The following is a 26,716-nucleotide window of genomic DNA, read 5'->3' as shown; positions in this document are numbered from 1 at the left end:
TAACTAGGCTCGATGTTGCTTAATCTCGGTGATCAGATGAGAGGTACCACGTAGCTCTGAGCCCGGAACCATAAGGCTGGGAAGCAATCTTCTTACCACACAGTTACGCCTTTTATTTATTTATTTATTTATTTATTTTGCTTGTACTATAAGCACAAGACTTGAAATTTGGTGGATGGGATTAGTCCATTACCTCGGCCTTAATGATAAACTAGTTCTTAGTTTATCGACCTCTTAATTTATCGAACCCGAAAGGATGAAAGATAAAGTCGACCTCGGCTGAATTTGAACTTAGAACGTAGCGGCAGACGAAACGACGGTAGGCATTTCGCCCGGCGTGCTAACGATTCTGCCAGCTCGCTGACTTAATAATAATAATAATACTAATAATAATAAGTATTATTATTATTATTATTATTATTATTATTATTATTATTATTATTATTATTATTATTCAGGGACCTTTTGAGCGGGATGGGCTACCCGACCTTCTAACTGGGCCCCACTTGCGAGGTCATGCGCTGTTTATCTTGATATGAGAACACCATGTCGCGCACATATGGTTGTGATGCATGTGCTTGGTGTACCCTTATCAGACGAGTAGTCATGATGGGTATAATGGTCTTCGTATATTTTACTACAGTGTCACTTTGATGGCATGCACTGCTCTCTCACTCAATAATAATAATAATAATTTCATTTATTGGCTACCGGGCCCGACGATACAGTGGACGGGGACAGTGGGGGTTTTACGCAAAACAACGAGTAAACAATTAGGAAAACAATTACATTAAACATTGGACAAGAAGAATATAACAATGAAAATTCCCCAGTAGAGGGGGATAACCACCCAGAGTTGACTAATGTACCCCACCACCACATTTCGAGGGTACTCGGGAAGGGTAACCCTCTCCTCAAATTCACCAGCCTACAGACGCATTATTAGTGTAGGTCCACTCACACGGGCCATTTTCGCTACATTTACCCACCTTTCAGCAAATATACTGGGCAGGCATCACTTCTCTCTTCACCCTCATCTTCCTTTACAAGTGAAATTTTAAAAAGTTGATGAAGGATTGGCCAAAGAGAAAAGTATCTGTCTTCAGTCCTTTCAACTTGGTCCACCATATGACCTCTTTCGCTACTGTCACCAGAAAGAGGAAAATTGTCTGCCCTTCCTGGCCAAAGGAATCGACTGATAGCCGAATCCGTCCTACACGCGACAACAGCGTTCGACATATCTCCACAAGTCAGTAATGCACGGACGCTGGACGAGTGCGTGCAGTATGGTTTCGTCGCTCTGTGCGCATCTCGGGCGGGTCCGCCTGACAGCATTTCCGTGCCTGTAGAGTTTATCACTAACCGGCATTACCCCCGGTAGCATTGTATTTGATTAAACACCCACCGAACTTATTCTGTGGGCCGAATATAGCCCTTGGAGGAGCCAAAAAAACGCAGAAAACCAGTGACAGGTTACTAGTGTTTCTATTAACAACTTGGAACAAAGTGAATAATGAAAAACAGCACCAAACTAGTTTAAATAAATGTTTTAATCTGAACCCACCTGGAGAGTTCGAAAACACGTCCGATGTACTCCGCAGCGAATAATAATAATAATAATAATAATAAAGGCACAAGGCGATAGTTTGAAGGAAGGCCTTTGTCCAGTGTTTCTCATAGGCGGGAGACTGTAAAAATTTCAAATGCCAGGTTTAATAAAATCAAGATGATTATTTTTTTTTTTTTTTTTAACAAGCGCAATACCAAGGTAAAAAAAAAGAATTATATGGATAAGGACTTAAAATGCCTTCTCATTAATAAAGAGATGGGTGTGCAATATAGGTCGCTAATATTTTGGGGGAGTATGCCGGTGAACTGGCAGAATCGTTAGCACGCCAGGCAAAATTCATAGCAGCATTTCATCTATCTTTACGGCCTCAGTTCAAATTTCGCCATCAACAACTTTGCCGTTCATCCTTTCGGGGTTGATAAGATAAGTACCTGTTCATCACTGGGATCGATGTAATCGACTTACTTCTTCCCCCTAAATTACTGGCTTTGTACCAAAATTTAAAACCAATATTTTGAGGGGGAAGAAGGAGGGCGGAGCGCTGGCTGAATCGTTAGCACACTGGAAAAATGCTTAGCGGCATTTCGTTCGTCTTCCTCTTCTGAGTTCAAATTCCGCTGAGGCCAACTTTGTTTTTCATCTTTTTAGGGTCGATAAAATAAGTACCTATTGAGCCGTGGGGTCGATATAATCGACTTACTCCGCTGCCCTAAATTGCTGACCTTGTGCCAAAATTTGGAACCAATATTTTGGTGGAGGGGGCTGATGTTTGTCATCTTGAGAAACATTGGATTAGACGATTAAGTCTACTTCGGTACTTGATTGGTTCTTAAATTTATCAGCGGGATGTAAAATCTGAAATATTGATAAGATCAAATATAAGATCTGACGCGTTAACGATTCTGTTAATCTATTAACAACAATAATGACAGGAGGAATTTAGATTTACATGAGCAATCAACTAAATACTATGAAACTAACTGTTGGCACTTCGTCGCTTACGACGACGAGGGTTCCAGTTGATCCGATCAACGGGACAGCCTGCTCGTGAAATTAACGTGCAAGTGATTGAGCTCTCCACAGACACGTGTACCCTTAACGTAGTTCTCGGGGATATTGAGCGTGACACAGTGTGACAAGGCTGGCCCTTTGAATTACAGGCACAACAGAAACAAGAAGTAAGAGTGAGAGAAAGTTGTGGTGGAAGAGTACAGCAAGGTTCGCCACCATCCCCTGCCGGAGCCTCGTGGAGCTTTTGGTGTTTTCGCTCAATAAACACTCACAATGCCCGGTCCGGGAATCGAAGCCGTGATCCTATGACCGCAAGTCTGCTGTCCTAACCACTGGGCCATTGCGCCTCTACAACAATAACGACTACTCTGAGTTTAAATCTCAACTAATTCGATTTTGACTTTTATCCTTCGAGGGCCGATAAATTACATCGACTTTGGAAGGAGGTAAATGAGAAAGTGGAACAGATTGGTGTAGTTAAGGGTGCAATTACAGAAAGTAGTTGTTTCAGAAGATGACGTGTTGATAAAAAAACGGCGACGGTAACAGCAACAACAACAGGTGCAATACCATTCATGATGAAACAATGACGAATATAATAATTACTAAAGCAACGATTACAGCAATATAACTAAGAACAGCAACACCGCCATCACCACAACTAACAACAACAACCATGACAACAACAGGACCAACGACGAAGACGATGGCAGCTATAGCAAGAACAAGAACAATATCAGTGAAACGAACTGACATCAGTGTCTCTCATTTGATCATCTGATATGTTTGAAATCACAGCTAAATCCTTTTCAAACCACCTCAATAATCATTTTACAAAAAAAAAAAGAAAAAGAAAAGAAAAGAAAAGAAAAACAGAAGAAAAAAAAACAGAAAAAAAACAAGAAAAAAAAAACAGAAAGAAAAAAAAACAGAAAAAAAAAGAGAAAAAGAAAAGGACATGTTCAAGTAAGAGGGAAATGTTACGGTCGGACCGTCTTTAGTTATAAGTCTCTTCTCTGAAGGTGTCTTGTTACTTAACAACAAGGAAAAACAACTCTCGACTGAAGTATGGTATGATGGGAATTCTTGGAAGGGGAAAAATTGAAGAGATTTCCAATATAATTTTGTACATATGTACTAGGTCAAAAGGTCAAAAGGTTATAATGTCACAGGGTCAACCACACTACAGGAATGAAGTAGTCGATTGTTGAAAGATATGTAGCTCAGATCAGTGGTTCTTTCGTTTCTTTTGTTCTTTTTTTTTTTCGCATTGTCCCACCCCATAGCGCCACCTAAATGGTGAGGGAGGTATCACTACTAAACTAACTTAACACAGATGATAGTTTATAAATTTTGCTCTAAAAATGGATTGTATAAGCTTTTAACAGTGAAATGAGATTGCATCGGTAACCAGCTAGCAGAGGCTTCTTCCTGGAGTTAGAAACAGTAGTTAACGTCGGTTCCTACAGAACAGCCATCTTGAAGTAGTGACAATCATTACTGCTCAGTATAGTTACTACTTTCATCTCTTATAGAGATTTCCTAACTAATTTGCATGTAAATAAAAAAATCAATAAAGACAAAAGGTGCAAATTTACTTTATACATTGCAATTTAATGATATCCCATTGGCTTATAAGAATTCATTTTAGTTTAATAACCATTACTAGTTTTATCATGTATAATATAATTACTGGAGGAGGTGCAATGGCCCAGTGGTTAGGGCAGCGGCCTCGCGGTCATAGGATCGCGGTTTCGATTCCCAGACCGGGCGTTGTGAGTGTTTATTGAGCGATAACACCTAAAGCACCATGAGGCTCCGGCGGGGGATGGTGGCGAACCCTGCTGTACTCTTTCACCACAACTTTCTCTCGCTCTTTCTTCCTATTTCTGTTGTGCCTTGTCACACTCTGTGTCACGCTGAATATCCCCGAGAACTACGTTAAGAGTACACGTGTCTGTGGAGTGCTCAGCCACTTGCACGTTAATTTCACGAGCAGGCTGTTCTGTTGATCGGATCAACTGGAACCCTCGACGTCGTAAGCGACGGAGTGCCAACAATAAATATAATTACTACTATAGATGAAGGCACGTGACTCAATGGTTAGAGCGTCGAGCTCACAATCATGAGGTAGTGAGTTCGATTACCGTCCCGGGCTATGTGTTGTATTGTGTTCTTGATCAAGAAACTTTGTTTCACGTTGCTCCAATTCACTCAGCTGTAGAAATGAGGGATCTAGTTGAACTGATTCATAAAATCAGCCCCACTTTAATTTTACTCAGAATGCTTTTAATTTTGGTGTATCGATGCAACTCTGAATTTTGACTACGCTCAACCAATTACTTTATTTAGTAAATTAAAGAATCTGATGTTATTTGAAATTGAAGTTGGGAAATTTGGGTAATTTTAGCCAATCAACAGCCAGCGAGGCATTAACAGCTTGTTGCTATGAAAACCGCATGTTGTGTTGTGCTTTACTTCACCCGCACGTTGTGTTGTGTTGATTGTTCACACCACGAGACTTACTTCACCCGTGTATTTTGTTTTATTAAAAATTTGCATTTATCAATTATTGTAGATATTTGTCGTCAATTGTCTTAATATGTTACATATTTTTCATGTATAGGCGCAGGAGTGGCTAGGTGGTAAATAGCTTGCTTACCAACCACATGGTTCCGGGTTCAGTCCAACTCCGTGACACCTTGAGCAAATGTCTTCTGCTATAGCCTCGGGCCGACCAAAGCATTTTGAGTGGATTTGGTAGACGGAAACTGAAAGAAGCCCGTCGTATATATGTATATATATGTATATGTATGTGTGTGTGTGTGTGTGTGTGTGTGTGTGTGTGTGTGTGTGTGTGTGTGTGTGTGTGTACTTGTGTGTCTGTGTTTGTCCCCCCAACATCGCTTGACAACCGATGCTGGTGTGTTTACGTCCCCGTAACCTAGCGGTTCGGCAAAAGGAGACCGATAGAATGAGTACTAGGCTTCCAAAGAATAAGTCCTGGGGTCGATTTGCTCGACTAAAGGCGGTGCTCCAGCATGGCCGCAGTCAAATGACTGAAACAAGTAAAAGAGTAAAAGAGAGTAAAAGAATATGTACTTATATGTTACTGATGTACACAAATACATGACAGGTATACATAATACTGCAATACGCATAAAGTAAACACATGCAGAAAAATATATTAGTATAACAGATTTTAAAAAATAATAAAAATATACAAAACACTAGAAATCAATGAAGAGACAAAAGAAACAGTAAAACGATACGTGTTGATTTTATTAGGTATTTATGTTTATTTAGAAACCTACAAAGAACAGGTCATTTCACAGACGCTAACCTATAAATTTCACAACCTTAAAGTTGACACCACTAAACGCAGAAAATTTCTGTCTCGCTATTGGCTAAAAATACACAGTTTTTTCGATTTTTAAACCTATACTCTTTTACTCTTTTACTCGTTGAGCAAATCTACCCCAGGACTTATTCTTTGTAAGCCTAGTACTTATTCTATCGGTCTCTTTTGCCGAACCGCTAAGTTACAGGGATGTAAACACACCAGCATCGGTTGTCAAGCGATGTTGTGGGGACAAACACAGACACACAAACATACACACACACACATATATTTTCAGTTTCCGTCTACCAAATCCACTCACAAAGCTTTGGTCGGCCCGAGACCATAGTAGAAGACGCCTACCCAAGGCGCCACGCAGTGGGACTGAACCCTGAACCATGTAATATTTTCCTCTAATTTTTTCTCCACAACATTTCCTTCATAGCAATAAGAGTGGACGATTTTCAGATTTTTTACTTCCTTTTAAAAAAATGCAGATTTTGTGAATCAGCTGAAGTAGATCCGAAATTAGTTGCGATGTTGCCAGTGCCAAGCTGTATCAGCCTTTGCCTTTCCTTTGGATAACATCGGTGGCATGGAGAGGGGAGGCTGGTATGCATGGGTGACTGCTGGTCTTCCATAAAACCAACCTTGCCCGGAGGGAAACTTTCTAGGTGGAATCCCATGGTCATTCATGACCGAAGGAGGGATCTTTACCCTTACAATAGGTAAAATTTAGTATGTTAATTGTTATCTCACCGCGACCTCTAACCTCCCCCTAAAGTCAAACACTCACAACACTCACGGGTACCGCCCTTGTTGAGAACCTGAGGCTTAAATGAACTCGAATGAATTTGAATTTGAACCCAAACATAAAGCAACATAACTAAATAACGCTTGCATTTAATTTACTTCTCTACCAATTCTGCCAAGCCTCTGGCCACGTGTCCCAAATATAATGAATTTATGTTTTTATTTGGTTAGTGTTGGGTAAAACGGACCAGCCCACAACCTTGTCAGTCCTTCCGAAATAGATGAGATCAACGTGGTTGACAGTCCTCTGGAATATTTGCTACGCAACGACCGCCAAAAACGCATGGACAGGAGTTTCCAGGAGAACGATGTTCCGAGAAAGAATGGATGTTTGTAAAGGTTAATGGTGCCGGATAGGATATGAGAAAGAAGATGAGAGTTTAATAAATCAGAAGTCTCTCTAATGACTTCTGTTCTTCAGGACAGGCTGGTCTTGTGCCACTTTCATTCAGGTGCCCAACACAGCCGTCTCCCCTCTTTTCGTGTCCTCCAAGTCCCTCACTGACCACTATGATGGAAGTAATAAAAGAGAAGAGGTCATTCATTGTAGGAGATGTCGGAAAGGCGGTTTGATATGTCAGCATATTTGTTGGACAGATGTATGACGTAGTATTTGGTTGTCTGCCTTTGTATTCCGAGTTTAAATCTCAACTAATTCGACTTTTGACTTTTATCCTTCGAGGGTCGATAACTTAGATCGACTTTTGAACGAGAGTAGTGAGAAATTGGAACAGGTTGGTATAGTTAAGGGTGCAATAACAGAAGGCAGATGTTTCAGAAGATGAAGTGCCGAAAAGGCCGGGTTGGAGGGTGGTAGGTGTGGAAGATGCGAATCCGTTGACCAGTAGGGAAAGTTATTAGAAGTACGGTCATCATCGCAATCTAGCCTCATGCCAATAGACATGGTGCCTCGTCTCTCTCTCTCTAATGACTTCTATTCCTCAGGACTGGCTAGTCTTGTGCCACTTTCATTCAGGTGCCCAACACAGCCGTCTCCCCTCTTTTAGTGTCCTCCAAGTCCCTCACTGACCACTGTGATTAGTACATTCTCCTCAGAATGTTGGTTCTTTATATTCCTCTTTCCAAGGCAAGTTTTCTTTCTTTTTTTTTTTTGTAGCTATCGACTTGCAACTATTCGATCGGTACTTTAACCATATTGATGAAATTCGACTAGGAGGTCTTGTGAAGGCTATGGATACAGATCCCTTCCTGCACACTAGCGAAGGCCGTGAGTACAAGCTTGTTCTTGCACGCCTGTAAAGGCTGTGAACGCACCCTTCTTCATGCACACACGTGAAGATCATGAGTTCAACCCCCGTCTTGCACACCTGTGAAGGCTGTGAATACATCTTCTTCACAGCAGTGAGAGATTATGAGTACAACCCCTTTCTTGTACACCTGTGAAGGCTATGATTACAGCCTCTTTCATGCACACCTGAGAAGATTATGAGTACAACAAACACATGTATTGAACACCTGTGAAGGCTGTGAATACATATTCCTTGCCGCATATCTGTGAAGAGCATAGAGACAACCTCCTTCCTGCACACCTGTGGATGGTGAACATTACAGGTACAGCCTTCTTCTTGCATACCAGTTAAGGCTGTGACTGTAGCCTCCTTTCTTATTTCTTTATTGCCCACAAGGGGCTAAACATAGAGGGGACAGACAAGGACGGACAAACGGATTAAATCGACTACATCGACCCCAGTGCGTAACTGGTACTTAATTTATCGACTCCGAAAGGATGAAAGGCAAAGTCGACCTCGGCGGAATTTGAACTCAGAACTTAACGGCAGACGAAATACTGCTAAGCATTTCGCCCGGCATGCTAATGTTTCTGCCAGCCTCCTTTCTGCATACCGGTAAAGATCACGGGGGCAACCTGTGAACTGTGAAGGTTATCGGTACATTTTTCTTCCTACACACCCGCAAAAGCTATAGTTGCAACCCATTCTCACAGACGAAACCAATAGCGACAAGATTATAAAATGGATTGGATGAAGGGAAGAGTATAGCGTCCATATATGCGAGAAGGGAAAATGTGACTCATTTGTTTCAACTTGTAGCAGTCGGACTTCTCCCAGGGCATTCGGCGGTGGTGGACACATTGTGATATAGGGATGGCAAGTTCAGCACATGCGTTGGGACGCGGCCCATTAAGGTGAAGCTGGAGTGAGAGTCTGTGAATTTATATAGTAAACCAAGTTGGAGAGGTTGGGATGTTGGTTTCGGTAGAGGTTGAAGAGGTTGGGATGCTGGTTTCGTTAGAGACATTAATGTCCAAGAAGTTGCTGTATTTCACGATGGTAGAAATTATTAACGATGGTGAAAAGTGTGAGTTGCTATCGAGAGAGGTGGAATCGATATAGTCATCGACATAACAGTCGTTTAGCTCAGAGGTTGTTGACCCAGAAAAACAAATAGGAAGATCATCATGATCATCGGCAGCCACAGTAATAACGGTAACAGCAGCAGCAGCAGCAGCAGCAGCCACAGCAGCTTTAGTAGTCAGCAGTAGCAGGAAGCAACAGCAACAGCAGGAACATCAATAACTTACAATAGTGATTTATCAAAAGAATTGGTACAATCCAACGCAACAGCACAAACATCAACATTAGCAATAGTAACCACAACAACAAAAATAAGCGACAACTACAGAAACAGGCTTCGTCTTCTCCCAAACTACCAAAGGGAAGAGAAGACGGAGTGGGAGTGAGAGAAAGGAGGAGGAGCAGGTGAAGGAGTGAGAAAGAGAGAGTAGTATAAATAAGTAAAGACGCCTTCAAGATAAATTATCTAATGCTATCTGAAATCTCTAGATTTAATCCGGTGTTTATGAATAATTCAGTATATGTAATCTGTATGTATAATCTGATCAACAACATACCATTCTACTTTAGTTCTAATGAGTGACAAAAGGTTAGGATGTAGAGACATTCTGGTCGATATTGAAACTATTTGAAATAGCTTTAAAATTCGGTTTTAAACAGACTCATTCTGAAATTCACATTTACCGACCATACATAGAAATTATTGTTTTTCAAATGGTAGATCGCTTCTTTGTTCAGCGACATCTGCTCGACGGTCAGGATAAATAACCATCTATCGAAACCGTTACAACAAAGTACTTCCATCGCGCTTTCACCTATCGATTCTGCGCATTTTGGTTGTTAAGTTATTGCTGCGAATGTCAGATACGTTGAAATTCCTTCCGCTTGAACTGGAACAGAAGACGGTCGGTTAATAGCCAATTCGGCGCCAAGAGCAAGCTGGCGATGGATGGCGCCTTTCAGTGGATCCGATTAAACAGCTTTAGATCTGGTTCGGTCAGGACCTGCAGGTTGATAGGAACTGGGACAAGCTTTTGAGTAAAGTGACTACTTACAATAGCAGATTGGCTGATAGAAAGTTTTCATTAGAAAGGCCCCGCAATATAATACAGCCTGTTGTGTCTTGAACCAACACGCATCTGAGCAGACTGAAGCATCTCTTTCGCTACTTTTGAAATAGGTGAGCTCTTTTGATTATTCCAAAGCAGATGTCTAGAGCAGTGCTCCGCAACCTGTATGCTGCGGCATATTGGTGCACCACGAAACGATGCTAGGTGTGCCGCAGTGTAACCTGAATATAATTTTCCCCTTATACTTTTAGTTATATTTTTAGTTCAGGTGTGCTGCCGAATTTTAAAAAGAATACAAGTGTACCACAAGTAAAAAACAAAAGGTTGCCGAGCACTTGTCTAGAGACGCTGCGGTTGATGATATACAGTCATGCACTGGAGCTACGACAAGGGCAAAAAATTCGAGGGTGGTGAGCTGCTGGGTTGCCGTTTTGTTAGATGCCTCTTTTTATACCTCATATTTTCGTCTAAGTTTCAGTTCTGGGTCAAGCATACACCAAGGAATGTTCCAGGTGCAACTGGAATGTTTCAGATGCTCACAGTATTTTACCAGTTGAAAAATATGGTTGGTGGATGTCAAGACATATTCTATACAGATTTAGTGATGAATAAGTGTAACGAAGCGCCCACAATTTCCAGGCCCCTTGTGTCTATAGCAGAAAGGATTATTATTATTATTATTATTATTATTATTATTATTATTATTATTATTATTATTATTTATGGTTTCTTTTCATTATAACTTTATTTCAGCTGCCTTAATACCGGGCATCCTCCGGAGGCCAAAAGTAGCAATGGCATTTTTGTTTTGCTATGCATGCTAAAATTATCACCACATTTATTCCATTTTAGATGGAGAGTGCTTTCTGTAGTATATAGGCCATATACATCAAGGTTATCTTTTGTAGTTCATGGAGATTGGAACTACCAGGGAGTTGCTTAATATACTTCTCAGCTCCCTTCTTTATCATTCTCAACGCACCAATTACTATTGGTGTTATCGTAGTACTAAGCTTCCACATTTTTCTGATTTCAATTTGCAGATCTATATAGTGAGAAAGCTTTTCGTATTCTTTTCTTGAGACATTTTGATCTTGTGAGTCACACATATCTATTAATAGAGAAGTTCCTCTGTTGTGGTCCTTGATCACAATGTCTGGTCGATTGGAGTCAATTTTTCTATCCGTATTGGGAAGTTCCAAAGGATGGTGACGCCCTCGCCATTTACTACATCTTCTGGATGGTACCTGTACCACTTATCATGAGATTTAATTTTGTAATATTTACAAGTATTCCAGTGGACGTACTGCTCTAGTCTGTCATGTCTTATAAGGTACTCCTTTTCAGCGAGGACTGGGCAGCCAGAAGAAACATGATCAATTGCCTCTGTGAATTTTCCGCAAATTCTGCACGAGGAGTCAGATCCGTCTTTAAGGATGTATGCATGGTAGTTTCTGGTAGGTAAGCTCTGATCTTGCACTGCAATAACAAAACCTTCTGTTTCCCCTTTCAAACCTGTCCCTTGTAGTCATTGGTGTGTTAGATTTTGATCAATATCTGGTTTGGACAGGCAGTTAGGGTATTTTCCATGCAGGAATTTGCCTTTCCAGTCGTCTTCAATATTATTCATGCAAGCCTTCTTTGCTTTTTGTTTGATGTTTTTTGCATCAATGACAGGTTTGTTACTATTTAGGTTTCATTGGTCTTTCTGATTGTTAATTTTTAAATCAGGAGAAGCAATGGTAGGTTTATCAGTATTTGGTCACTCTTATTGTTAACTTGTAGGCCAAGAGACTTTTGAAATTTCTTACTAAGCTTCATGACTGAAGCTTGCTTGAAATCTTCATGCTTCAGTGCAGTTCGTAAGAGCACATCACTTGTTATATTAAGATACGTTTCAAGGCCTATTATTGCTGATTTAAAGGATTGTTCGAGCTGTATGAAGCCTCTTCCACCTATTTTTCTTTGAAGATAAATCCTATCAACATCTGATTTTGAATGGTGCATTCCTTACCTTGTAAGGATTTTACAGATCTTTCCATCCATATTCTGCACGTCAACGAGATTCCATTTAATGATACCAAAGCTATATGTGGCTTCAGGTATGGCCAAAGAATTGATCGCATTAATTCTGTTAACAACATTTAATTCTGAGTTTAGGACCATTCTTACCCTTCCGTAGCATTCCTTGCGGATTTTCGCTTTCATTTTAGAGTACTGGAAACCATCACCTTCATTGGTTCCCAGATATTTGCATATTTCGGATTGGTCTAGGTTTTGAATAGCGGTGGTAATATCAAGTTCTACGTTTTCTGCCTTTATGGACTTCCCTACCTTGAAAGTAGCCTTTACACATTTATCAAGTCCGAATTCCATACCTATATCAGAGCTGAGTTCTTTGACAATATTCAGGAGCTCTTCTAATTCTTTGCCGTTTTTTTGTTTGTTTCTTTTTTGGCAAACAGTTTAAGATCATCCATATAGAGTAGATGATTAATTTTCACGTCAAAGATTTTAAACCCTTTCTCAGCATTATTCAGTTGCGTGGATAATAGGAACAGTGCGAGGCAGAATAGTAATTGTGATAATGAGTCACCTTGAAAGAAGCCACAGGCGATTTTGATGTCTGGTGAGGTGGTATATCTTTGTGTATGGTTTAAAATGAGAGTATTTCTCCACGAATTCATGATTACTTTTTAAAAGTTCACAATTGTTGGAGCTATCTTGTAAATTTCCAGGACCTTGATGATCCATGTATGAAGGACACTGTCAAAAGACTATAGTAGAAGTCTCGACCAATGTGCCAAGCTGCGGAACTGAACCCGGAACCATGTGGTTGGGAAGCAAACCTACAACTACCTGCGCCTGTAATGTGAGATGCTTACAACACCTAGGTTTCCCAAGCGTTCACGTATCTACGTACCACCTAAGCTCGACGTTGCTTAACCTAGGTAATCGTGCGAGAACCAATGTATTCAAAGTGATATGACCGTAATTTCTATTTCTTATTATCATAAAAATTTTATTTTCCTCCTGATACAATATCTCGTCTTCAATTGTCCTGTGTTCAATAAATGTTTGGATTTTCATGTTCCATGAAAGTTTTGACTGATAATTTTTATTGTTGTTTTTATGTTATGTTTCACTGCACCGCCTGGTGGTATTTCTCTATTGCAGATATGTATGTAGCATTGTCTTGTAGTATACTACGCTGGTTTCGTTTTGCTGTGGAATTTGGTTGGTTGTTTCTGGTGTTATTTTAATGCTTTATCTGTCGTGTAAAAATATGTGCAAATGAGAATCGTGTAATTTTATTAGGTGACGTTTGTCTTTCGTGTGTAATAGGTGACTGGTGTTATGCATTTTAGTGCCAAGCGATGATTTAGTGCCAAGCGATGTGTAGAACAGAATGTTTACACCAAGTTTAAAATAGACAAGCAAAAAATGCAGATTTGCATTCCATCAAAGACGAAATTTATTTCAGAATTGATATAACATCAATAAAATATTAGACACAATATTGTAATACATAAAACACATACGAATAACAACACAGAAAAAAATACTTTTAGCACGAGTGGGGTTCGAACCCACGCGGACATTCGTCCATTGGAACTTAAGTCCAACGCCTTAACCACTCGGCCATCGTGCTTCACGAGAACATCGAATGTTTAGAGAACACTTATTGTTGATAGCATTGTTACTTGCAGCATTTCCCATAATCTTCCTCGGATCGATAAAAGAAAGCACCCATCAAGTATTCAAGTCCCTATAATTGACTAACATCTACCCCTCAAAATTACTGGTTTTGTCCATAAACATAGAAATTATTATTATAAGGGCGGTCAATTCGTAGAATAGTTATAGTATCTGGTACGGCTCTTTACGTTCCGTGTCCAAAATTCGCTGAGGTCCTCTTTGACTTCCCTCCTTCCAGGGTCGATAAGATGAAGTAAACCCCTCCCCCAAATTTCAAATCTTGCGTTTATATTAGAAACGACTGATAAGTGGACGAGCTGGCGGAACCGTTAGCATGCCGGGCAAAATGCTTAGCGGTATTTCACCCGTTCTTATGTTCAGAGTCTAAATTCAACCGAGGTCGACTTTGCTTTTTATCCTTTAGAGGCCGATAAAATAAGTACCAGTTTAGTACTTTTCACTTCCCGAACGGGAAGTGAAAAAGTCGTTTCACTTATATATATATAAGGTGGGTTATGAGAATTTATAGAACAAATATCGTATAGAAACTCAACAAACTGTTACAGATGAAGAAGAGATGTTGCAAGTTTGAAAAGAATTTAATCCATGCATACAATCGTTTCGGACAGCAATATAAACATGTAATTATCATTAAATTGATTCCTAATTTTTCTACCATGTTATTTACATGTTAATATTGCTGTTTGAAACGATCAGATGCATGGATTAAATTCTTTTCAAACTTTTAACATCTTCTCTTCCCCATTTTTAACAGTTTGTTGAGTTACTATACGGTGTTTGTTCTATAAATCCTCATAACAAACATAATACTTGTAACATTTTCATATTCGCAAAATTCTTACAACAGCCAGCTACCAATGAAATATGAAGAATCTTTATTAGAAATCGACCTTTGGAAACCGCCAAAGTAAAGGATGAAATAGAACTCAACCTTTTCACACACACACACACACACACACACACACACACATACTCACACACACATACTCAAACACACACATACTCACACACACGCATACGTACATACATACATGCATACATACAGACAGACAGACAGACAGACAGACAGACAGACAGATAGATAGATAGATAGATAGATAGATAGATAGATAGATAGATAGATAGATAGATAGATAGATAGATAGATAGACAGGTATGTCTTGGGAAAAGAAAAAAAGGATTATATCGGAATTTTATTACTAACTGCATTTCCCATCAATGTGTGTTCTGGCCGCGCTGTTTCTCTTTCGTGTATACTGTGAGATTTGTATTATGTGTTTTGGTGACAAGCGGTGGCTGTAAAATAATTACACCAAGTCAAAACAGAGGCATAGAATTATAGATTCGCACTCCATCAAAGATGGCGTATATTTCAAAATTGGTATGATGCTATTAAAAAAAAAATTAATAAAGTAGCTTTAGACACGGTTTTGTGATACATTTAGAGTACATACAAATTACTAAATAAACTCAGAATTTGAAGAAAAAAAAAGACGTCTTAGCACGAGTGGGGTTCGAACCCACGCGGACAATTGTCCATTAGAACTTAAGTCCAACGCCTTAACCACTCGGCCATCGTGCTTCTGAAAAGTCAGTCTCTTTAAAAATCTTTTATTGCTGATATTATTACTAGCTGCATTTCCCATCATCTTTTCAGTATGTGTTCTAGCTGTGATGTTTGTCTTTCATGTATACTGCGAGATTGGTATTATTTATTTTGGTGTCAAGCGGTGACTGCGTAAAATAATTTTCACCAAGTCAAAACTGAAGTATAAAAATATAGATCCACACTCCATCAAAGACGGTGTATATTTCAAATTTGATATGGTACCATTACAAAAATTTATGGTGCAACATGATGGCAGAGTGGTTAAGACGTTGAAATTAATTGACAGTTGTCCGCGTATGTTCGAACCCTAATTATGCTTGACAGTATGTTATATATATATATATATATATATATATATATATATATATATATATATATATATATATATATATATATATACCTATATATATATATATATAGGTGCAGGCGTGGTTCTGTGGTGAGAAGCCTATTTTGCGCTCAGTCCCACTGCGTGGCATCATGGGCAAGTATCTTCTACTATACTCTCGGCCTAACTAAAGCCTTGTAAGTGGATTTGTTAGACGGAAGCTGAAAGAAGCCCGTCGTATATGTGTGCGTGTGTGTGTTTGCGTTTGTTCCCCTACCGCTGCTTGACAACCTGTGTTGATGTATTTACGTCCCCGGAAACTAGCGGCTTGGCATTAGAGACCGATAGAATAAGTCTAACTTAAAAATAAATCCTGGGGATGATTTCTTCGACTAAAACCTTTTAACGCGGTGCTCCAGCATGTCCGCAGTCCAATGACTGAAACAAGTAAACGAATAAAGTAGCTTCAGACACAGTTTTATAAGACATATAGAGTACATACAAATTACTAAACAGACTCAGAAATTGAAAAAAGAAACAAAAACACAAAAGTCTTCTAGCACGAGTGGGGTTCGAACCCACGCGGACAATTGTCCATTGGAACTTAAGTCCAACGCCTTAACCACTCGGCCATCGTGCTCCTTGCTGGATATGCTCCTCTAAAGAATTGTTATTGCTTATATTGTATTTACTAGCCGCATTGTTTAATGTTATATAGTTTATAGTGACTTTTGTTTTCAAGAGACGAAATTAGAATTTTTACAATAATAAATGTAATCAATTACATTTATCACTTTAATGTATTGTATTTGGTATTGTTAAATAGCATTAGATGTTTATTTACACTTCAGATGGTCGAAGCAGAGGTCATAGCCTTTACGGTAAATTGCGAACTGGTGAGGTTGATGTAGTTAATGTTCCGGTTATTATTTTTTTTTTCTTCTATCAGAGAATGGTTGACAAGGAGGTCTAGAAGGATACAGATTTAGAGAAGAAGAAATAATCATTGTGATTAATGCAGAGTTTACGGAAGTTGAACACAATATGAATGGCGTCATGAGTGTCTTTACAAGATTTTTCCAGCCCACAGAAGTTTTTCAAATATTCTACACTGATGTAGTTCTGCATGCTGATGGCGAAAATCCCATTTTAGTTTCTATAGAAATTAGTAATAAAAAGTTACCGGTCTTTAAAGTTTTACTATTTTAGCCAATCGGAAGCGTTCATTGCCGACAAACCTGTTATGATCTGAAATGAACGAAGCAGATAAAATTGTGACGGGAGTGAAATGGAGGAACAGATTTTGCTGGTTCAGGTAAGTAGAAGCCGGTCTACTAAGGACTGGGGAGACTGAAGGATGACATACAACATTGCTAGTTAGCAAGTGGTTGTGATGTGTAATAAAGAGATATTCAACATAGTCATTGAACAAGTGGATCTAGGGATACACCACATCTTCAGTAAAAGTGAGGATATAATGCGCTAGTAAAGTAATACATCAAATTGTCAGTGAGCAGTGGATATAGAGTGTTAACTGGATGATATAGAATATCATCAGTGAGATATTTTGCTCAAAAGAATGGAGATACCTTTCAGAATACAGAAATTTTCATTCCAGGTCATTATTATATATCAGAAGAGGACAGGATGCCATGCAAAATTAACTGGAAGCTACTGAAAGTATCTGCGCTATACCTCAACGTAAGCAGACGGTGTAAACCTTACTTGACCGAGAGGAAAATATTCTTTTAAAAATTCGGTCGATCCATGTGCCTTTTTGAACTCAAAATGTGAAAATTTTAACCGCTGTCCTCTTGGGAAAAAATTCGTTCTGGAAACGTGATATTTCCCCATTTGCGGATTAGAGAAAGAAAAAAATGTACGCAGGCATAGCTGAATCCCTTCGGCCGTGGAAGGAATCATAAAAGAGAAGACAATTTTTCTTTCCTTCTCAGAAAAGAGACTTCTTTTTGATTCGGTCTTTTTACGACCAAACTAGCCAAACTTTGCATATACCTCCAGTATTTAAGAGGCCATATGCTTCCAACCAGCATGTCCAATGAGTTATCTATATTGCCAACTGCTATTTATATATATATATACATATATGCCTTCATGGAGTAGTGGGTAGATGTTTTCAAGAAACAACTTAATCTCCTACTGTTTCTGCGTGATGACTGTCTATCACAAAATGAAAGCAAACATTACGGCGGTGAAGATTTAAACAAAATGACAGCAATTACATGTCATATCAAGAGAGGGGGGAAGGAGAGAGGGAGAAATAGGGAGAGAGAGAGGGGGGAGAGGGAGATGGAGGGAGAGATAGAGAGAGGGAGTGAGAGAGGGAGGGGAGGGGAGGGGAGGGGAGGGGAGGGGGAGGGAGAGGGGAGGGGAGGGAAAGAGAGAGGGAGGGAGAGAGAGAGAGAGGGAGGGAGGGAGGGAGAGGGAGGGAGGGAGGGAGAGAGGGAGGGAGAGAGAGAGGGAGGGAGAGAGAGGGAGGGAGAGAGAGAGGGAGGGAGAGAGAGAGGGAGGGAGAGAGAGGGAGGGAGAGAGAGAGGGAGGGAGAGAGAGAGGGAGGGAGAGAGAGAGGGAGGGAGGGATAGAGAGAGGGAGGGAGAGAGAGAGAGGGAGGGAGAGAGAGAGGGAGGGAGAGAGAGAGGGAGGGAGAGAGAGAGGGAGGGAGAGAGAGAGGGAGGGAGAGAGAGAGGGAGGGAGAGAGAGAGGGAGGGAGAGAGAGAGGGAGGGAGAGAGAGAGGGAGGGAGAGAGCAGAGAGCAACATGCGTGAGAGAGATACATATAGAGAAGAAAGAATAAGGGGGAGTGTGGTGAATAAATATAGTGAGGGGAAAGTGTAAAAGACAGAGAGAGACAAATAAACAAATATAACAAATAGAAAGGAGATTTAGCGATCTAAAGGTTGAGTTAGTTTTCGTATCGAATAAGATTTTTTTGGCTGTTTTTTTATCCCAAACCTCATTGGAACGTAGATTTCGAAAATCAAATCCTTTTTTCTCTCGAGGACGTACCGTTTCAGAGCCTTACGGCGATACACGCGCATGCACACACGCACACACGCACACACACACTCACACACACAAACGCACATTCACAAACGCACGCACGCACACTCACGCACATACAATAACGTAAATATTTTCTGATATAGTGTATGTGTGTGTGTGTGTATGTGTGTGTGTATGTGTATGTGTGTGTATGTGTGTGTGTGTGTATGTGTGTGTATGTGTGTGGATGGATGGATGGATGGATGGAGGGATGGATATCAGGAAAAAAGGAAAGAAAAAAATAGACGGGATGGTCACACCAATAAGACATTTTCTGTTGACTATATAAAAATAAAACAAACAACAACAGCACAAGATATTTCCGACGCTCTTCCGATTCTGCTATCCAGTAATATCAAAGAAACCAATAAAGTTAGGATTTATGTATAATCTAATATAGTTTCCAACAAGCAATAACTATGGCTGCTCGGATGCAGCCATATTGCCTACACTTCCGCCGCTGTACAAATGAATGTTGATAAGCGTGTAGCTGTGTCAGTTTGCATGTAGAGTCTGCATGAATAAAGCTTATACAGTGGATACAGCTATACGTTCATGTATTAACATATGTATTTCTATCTATCTATCTATCTACCTATCTATTTATCTATCTGTCTATTTGTCTGTCTATCTATCTGTCTGTCTCTATCTATCTATCTATCTATCTATCTATCTATCTATCTATTTATCTATCTGTCTATTTGTCTGTCTATCTATCTGTCTGTCTCTATCTATCTATCTATCTATCTATCTACCTATCTATCTATCTATAAACCCATCCATCTCTCTCTCTATCAATCCATCTATCTACTTGTTTGTCTTCTGTCTGTCTGTGTGTATCTGTGAGTGAGTGAAAGAGTGAAAGAGAGAGATGGAGTGAAAGAGAGAGAGAGAGAGAGAGAGAGAGGGGGAGAGAGTATGTGTATGTGCGTGTGTATATACACATTCATTTTGAAGTTTGTGCACGCAGCTATGTGTGTCTGTGCGTGTGCATGAATGTATGTATGTATAAAGTTCATTTATGTGTATCTCTATGATCGGACGTGCATGCGTTGATGCGTGTTTCCGGTATAGAAGTCCGGTCGGATAATCAAACCATAATGACGATGGTTAACTATTTGATGATTGCTTGAGTCAGCGTTGGGTTGCAATTCAAGGTTGGATTTCTATTGGTTTTTACAGACAGTTGAGAAGCGACAAACACAGACTTCGCTGGATCTGATAACAAGCAGCAGCGGGAATAGTATACAACAAAACACATACATACATATATATATATATATATATATATATACAAACATATATATAACATATTCTAAACGAAACTGTCCGACGAACGGGAACTTGAAATTCAGAGTAACAGTTTTTGTAATATTTTTGCTGCTTTTCAATAAATATATATAAATAAATAAATGAATATATATATATATATATATATATATATATATATATATATATATATATATATATATATATATATATATATATATATATATATATATATATATATATACGATTAAAAAGGAAGTAAATAGATTAAACATAACAAAATATTTTGGTATTTAAGTCACATACAAAGTATAGTCTTGTGTTGAATTATATATTTTAAACTCTTGCGTTAATTTATTTCACTTCATAGATTGTGTCCCTCTTAATTGTCTATATGTTGTTGTTGTTGTTATGGTTGCTGCTACTGTTACTGCTGCTGCTGTAATTAATCCCATGGGATGACTCGGGATTATGATGTTTCTTTTCCATTGGATTATGTATATATGTATGTATGTATGTATGTTTATATGTGTATATGCATGTATGTTTGTATGTATGTAGATACGGACATACTCATATGTATGTGCGTGCCTTTATGTGTGTGTATGCATATATATGCATACAGCCACATATGTATGTAAGTGTTAATATGTGTGCATAAATCCGATGTTGACTTTGCCTTTCATCCTTTCGCAGTCGATTCAGTAACCACCAGTTGAGCATTGGGGTTGATGTAATCAAGACATTTTAAATTGTTAGAACGATTCCACCAAAAATGCCTTGGCTGCATTTTAAACATTTGTAATAAACGACCGTTCGAACCAAAGGTGAATGGCGACGTATGGAAACAGGCTGCTTTAAACGCGTCGCACGGTCGAACACAAAACGCATGATATATGACATAAAATGGGCTCGTAGTGAGAGATGCGAGCCAAGTGCCAGTAAAGGAACGAGAGTGACAGACAACCGTTAGATATATAAAGAGAGTAAGTTTATTAACATAGTGAAACTGTAGTGTCTGTGTGCGCGTGCATGCGGCATATATAAATAACACAATACATAAGTCAGGCCTTAGTGTGAATGAGAGTATGTATACAACAATATGAATGACGGACCGTCGTATAAGCAAGAGTGTGAGAGTACAATATGTGTGTATACAATAATATGTGTGTATATGTGAATGAGGAATACAGAACATTGAAAGAATGTCTGTAACACAGTTGATAAGCGTTCTGAACGATGATAAAGAATATACCAGTTCGTATAAGAGTTACACAAGATACAGAATGTCCATACGAAGGAAATTGTAGCCGGAAAGCAGAGCTGTGGTGTCACATGTTGCGTGTGTTGAGCGTCGATGCTGCGACCGGTTACCTGGTACAGAATATTCTCGCATGTTGGTTCTGACTGTTAACTTCGTGGTGGAAATAATCCACTCATACAGTGTCGAGATGAAACCGCGTTTGTTGTTGTTGGTGTGTACTCTGGTGGTGGTATTGCTGGTGACGACATTGTGGTAGACAGTACATTGTTGGTGATGACGTCGTCGCTGGAAACTGGCTGGTTGGTATGTGGTCAAACGACCAGACCTGAAAAGGTCTGTGGTCGCGACGACAGGCGTAGTTGGAGCAGGCTTATTTATAGAAAAACAAGGGCTCCAGAAAACAGGCAGAAATCACTCTCTCACGTGACCTTATTAGAAGGCCACGATTGGACGGAATTTACCCTGGCGCGAAACAGAACTGTAGACAATTGCCGCGCAAATCAGAACCAATCAGGGTGGTGGACACAAAGGTCCAAGGCAGCCGAAGGCTAGATGTTAGCCGCTTCGTTATCATTTGTGATTGAATGCCCGAGAGAGAGGTTTCACTACACATTAAATAGGGCTTTTTTTTTACTCCAGATACAGATATTTGCCATTATAACATGGCTGTTCTATAAAGAACTATGTTACTACATTTTATCCCCAGGAAAATGTCTTTTCCAGCTGGTTAACAATACACAACCTATGTCCGATATATTGTGAGTAAGGAAGTGAATCACTCTCCTCCAGCTTGGCAAGACCAGTAGACCATGGTTTCTGGGTCTTTACCCTTCATTGGTACTGGATATCTACCTGCTAGAGATGGCAGTCAATTGTCCCTACTCGCAATATATAAACAGAGAAGCGGCAGACAGCCACTGATCTCATAACAAGCAAAGTAACTAGTTCTAAAATCTCTAAACGAGATATAGATAGTAACGATAATAGACGGTAACATTTTTTGCCACTATAATACGGCTGTTTTATAAGAAACTATGTTACTACATTTTAACCCTAAGAAAATGTCTTTTCCAGCTGGTTAACGACACACAACCTGTGTCCGATATATTGTGAGTAAGGAAGTAAATCACCCTCTTCCAGCTGGGCAAGACCAGTAGACCATGGTATATATACTATCCTTTCACAAGCTTAGCTTAGTATTAACGGTGATTTCGAAGTGTCGGCCTGCCAAGCCATCTTCGGACTGTATTACATTTGAGTCCATCATGGCTTTATATAATCTTTGTAAAGTTAAAATTTTCAAGGATAAGGTGGGTTGTGTTAAATGATAATTAGGTTCTAGGGTAGGTTGTGATAGCAAGGTGTTATGAAAATTTTTTAAAAATAAAATTGGAGATGAACTGCTATCTAAAATTTAATCATTCATTTAGAACTTTGTAATCGGATATGTATATTTAGGTATGTCATCTTCAGGTCATATGGTTTCATAAAAGAATATAGTTGAGCAGTTGGTCAGCAGATGTGTCAATACTATTCTTATTAAAGTATAGTAAATTTGTTCTCTACCACATGTATTGACTAATCCTTCAATTTTAGATACTAGTTTTTGTTATAACATAAAACAAGAATTAATATATGTGTGGATGTGTGTATGCGTGTGTGTTTAAATATATATATACATATATATATATATGTGTGTGTGTGTGTGTGTGTGTGTGTGTGTGTGTGTGTATGTATGTATGTATATATATAGAATATATTTAGAAATATATTCTGCATATACAATATCTGTACATCACTTCAAAAGCTCTCTCTCTCTATATATATATACATATAAATATATATACGACTAGCTTCTTTCAGTTTCCGTCAATGAAATCCACTCACAAGTCTTTGGTCGAACCCGGGCCTGTGGTAGAAGACACTTTCTCAAAGTGTTCTGCAAAGAGATTGAACACGAAAATGCATGTTTGCAAAGCGAGCTTCTTGCCATAACTTCTTTTTTCTTGCAGATCGATCGATCACGAGAAGATTTCTACCGTTGAACACAAGTTAAGCTCTCAAGAAACTAAGTTTCTCTCCATGTATCTATCCCCAATGATTATACTTATGTTAGTGGAAAAACATACTCTAATTCAACTGCACTTTTTGAGTTCAAATTCCATCATATCAACCTTCATTGCTGTTTGTTTCCGTTTCATTTTTTTTTTCGCTCCAAAGTCGATAAAATATTTATCTCTAAGATATTGAGGTCAACTATATCGATTATAAAACTTCCTCTCAAAAAACAAAAAGCAAAATACAAGATAGTGTGTAGAACATTATTTAAGTTTTGGTTATAGAAATCAATATTTCGATAAATAAACTGGTTGAAAACCATCATGTTTCCTCGTCTGAACATGCTTATTACGTCCTTTAATGCAATAATGGTAGATACCTTTATTAGTGCCTTCTGAAAAATACTTAATGGTGTCAAATAAGTTTAGAATGATTTTGTGAACCAAAATATTAAAATATTTTTTTCTGACCTCAGTTCCACTGGCTTCAGTTCCACTGTGTAGCACCTCTTCTACTGGCCGACCAAAGCCTTGTGAGTGGGTTTCGTAGACGGAACTGGAAGAAGCCAGACATATATAGGCGTGGCTGTGTGGTAAGACGGTTGCTTCCCAATCACATGGTTACGGGTTCAGTCCATTGGGCAAGTTTCTTCTAGTATAGCCTCGAGCCCAATAAAGCCTTGTGATTGGATTTGATAGACGGAATCTCAAAAGAAGTCTGTCGTACATATGTTTATATATATATATATATATATATATATATATATATATATATATATATATATATATATATATATATATATATATATATATATATATATATATATATATATATATATATATATATATATATATATATATATATATATATATATATATATATATATATATATATATATATATATATATATATATATATATATATATATATATATATATATATATATATTCTTTTATTTGTCCCCAGGACTTACTCCTTGTGAGCTTAGTACTTATTCTATCGTTCTCTTTTGCCGAATCGCTAGCTTACAGGGACGTAAACACCAACATCGGTTGCCAAGCGATGGGGGAACAAACACAGACACACAAACATATATATATATATATATATATATATATGTGTGTGTGTGTGTGTGTGTGTGTGTGTGTGTGTGTGTGTGTGTGTGTGTGTGTTTGTGTGTGTGTGTGTGTGTGTGTGTGTGTGTATATATATTGAGCGAAACTGCGTAGACATTCCAGACTCCGACTGAAGAAGCAATTGGCTGTGAATGATCTGAGTACCATTGTGTCTGTGTTGTCCCCCTGCCCCCCGTCACACCTACCGCTTGACAATCGATACTGGCGTGTTTACGAGCCCATAACTTAGAGGTTCAGTAAAAGTAATCGTTAGAATATATATGTGTGTGTGTGTATCTGCATTTGTGTGTGTGTGTATCTGCATTTGTGTGTGTGTGTGTGTGTATCTGTATTTGTGTGTGTGTGTGTGTGTGTGTGTATCTGTATTTGTGTGTGTGTGTGTGTGTGTGTGTGTGTGTGTGTGTGTGTGTGTTTCTGTTTGTCCTTCACCACCACTTGACAACCGGTGCTGGTGTGTTTACGTCTCCATAACATTAGGGTTTTGGCAAAAGATACCAACAGAATAAGTACAGTACAAGGCTTAGGAAAGTATTAAGTACTGGGGTTGATTCATTCGACTAAAAATTCTTCAGGACGGTGCTCCAGCATGGCCGCAGTCTAACGATTGAAAGAAGTAAAAGATAAAAGATAAAAGATACTATATTCTGTATTCCTACTCTGATAAGTACCTGTTCATTACTCCTCTATTTTTTTATCCTCACCAAGGCTACTAAATATTTTGAGGAAAAATCTTTATCTGGTTTCTCAACCTGCATGAAATTGTAACCAAATCACACACTACCCTCATAACGAAGGAAGAATTAATTGGATAATACAGTCCTCGACACATTATCCGGATAGATAGACACGTGTACTCTTAACGTAGTTCTCAGGGAGATTCAACGTGACACAGAATGTGACAAGGTTGGTCCTTTAAAACACAGATACTACACGCTTCTGCCAGCTGGGTAGACTGGAACAACGTAAGATAAAGTAATTTGCTCAAGAACACAACGTGCCGCCGGGATTCGAACTCAGAATTGTGAGCCGGATACCCTAACCACTAAGCCACGCGCCTAGACATCCATTTGATGCAGTCATCAACGTAACACAGGCTATACGCACGCGCGCACACATACACACACATGCGTAAATTATACTGACGAGGTATAATAAGATCGAAACATATCCATTACTCTTACCAGTTCACTTTAAAAACCGGACCCCCCTCCATTGTCTATATGGTCAAAAAAAGGAAAAAGAACAGAAAAGGGACGCGAGAAAATTATTTGAATTACATATCTTACTCCTGTAATGTTGTTTTTAGATTTTAAACTCTAAATGAGAGAGTTTTATCAACTAATTGGTGGGATAGTGAAGGCTCCTAGCTTAGTGGTTAGGGTATTCGGCTCACGATCGTAAGGTCGTGAGTACAATTCCCGGCGACACGTTGTGTCCTTAAAACCAAAACACTTTATTTCACGTTGCTCCAGTCCACTCAGCTGGCAAAAATGAGTAGTACCTGTAATTCAAACGGCCAGCTTTGTCGCATTCTGTGTCACGCTGAACCTCCCAGGGAACTATATTAAGGGTACTCGTGTCTGTGGAGTACTCAGCCACTTGCACGTTAATTTCACGAGCAGGCTGTTCTGTTGATCGGAACAACTGGAACCCTCGTCGACGTAACCGACGAAGTGCCATACAGTTGGTTGGATAACCTCAGTTGAACGAAGTTTTCCAACTCGCTACATTGTATATGTGACACAATATCATATTTTATGAATGACCACAGTGTATGTCTGGTACTTTTTGTTTATTAACGATTCCCTGGAGGAGCGAAAGACTGTTAATTCCTCCAAGATGTAAACTCGAAAACAAATGAGTGAACTAAATATTGGCTTCAAAAATTCTGGCACAAAGCCAACAATTACATCGACCCCAGGGTTCAGCTGATACTTATTTTAGCTGATACTATTTTAATATTTAATACTTATTTCAGCTGATACTATTTTAAAAAATGATGAAAGGTAAAGTAGAATTGGAACTCAGAATGTGAAGATGGACGAAATTCCGCTAGGCATTTTGCCCGGCGCGCTAACGATTCTGCCAGCTCGCCACTTTAGTTTCGAATTTTGGCACAAGGCCAGAAGTTC

The 26,716-nt window shown here is 39.0% G+C and overlaps 3 non-coding genes across 3 annotated transcripts; all 3 read right to left on the bottom strand.

The window, feature by feature from the left end:
* Positions 1 to 13,706: 13,706 nt before the first annotated feature.
* On the bottom strand, positions 13,707 to 13,789 carry Trnal-uaa (transfer RNA leucine (anticodon UAA)). The gene has a single exon. It is a non-coding gene; the product is annotated as a tRNA-Leu (tRNA).
* A 1,567-nt stretch (positions 13,790 to 15,356) lies between these two features.
* Positions 15,357 to 15,439, bottom strand: Trnal-uaa (transfer RNA leucine (anticodon UAA)). The gene has a single exon. It is a non-coding gene; the product is annotated as a tRNA-Leu (tRNA).
* A 912-nt stretch (positions 15,440 to 16,351) lies between these two features.
* On the bottom strand, positions 16,352 to 16,434 carry Trnal-uaa (transfer RNA leucine (anticodon UAA)). Its single transcript has one exon. It is a non-coding gene; the product is annotated as a tRNA-Leu (tRNA).
* Between the last annotated feature and the right edge of the window lie 10,282 nt (positions 16,435 to 26,716).

Source organism: Octopus bimaculoides, chromosome 6, assembly GCF_046866305.1.
Source record: "Octopus bimaculoides isolate indiv1 chromosome 6, ASM4686630v1, whole genome shotgun sequence".
Lineage (NCBI taxonomy): Eukaryota > Metazoa > Mollusca > Cephalopoda > Octopoda > Octopodidae > Octopus > Octopus bimaculoides.
Note: the sequence above shows the minus strand (reverse complement) of the source record. Positions and strands in the feature narration are given on the sequence as shown.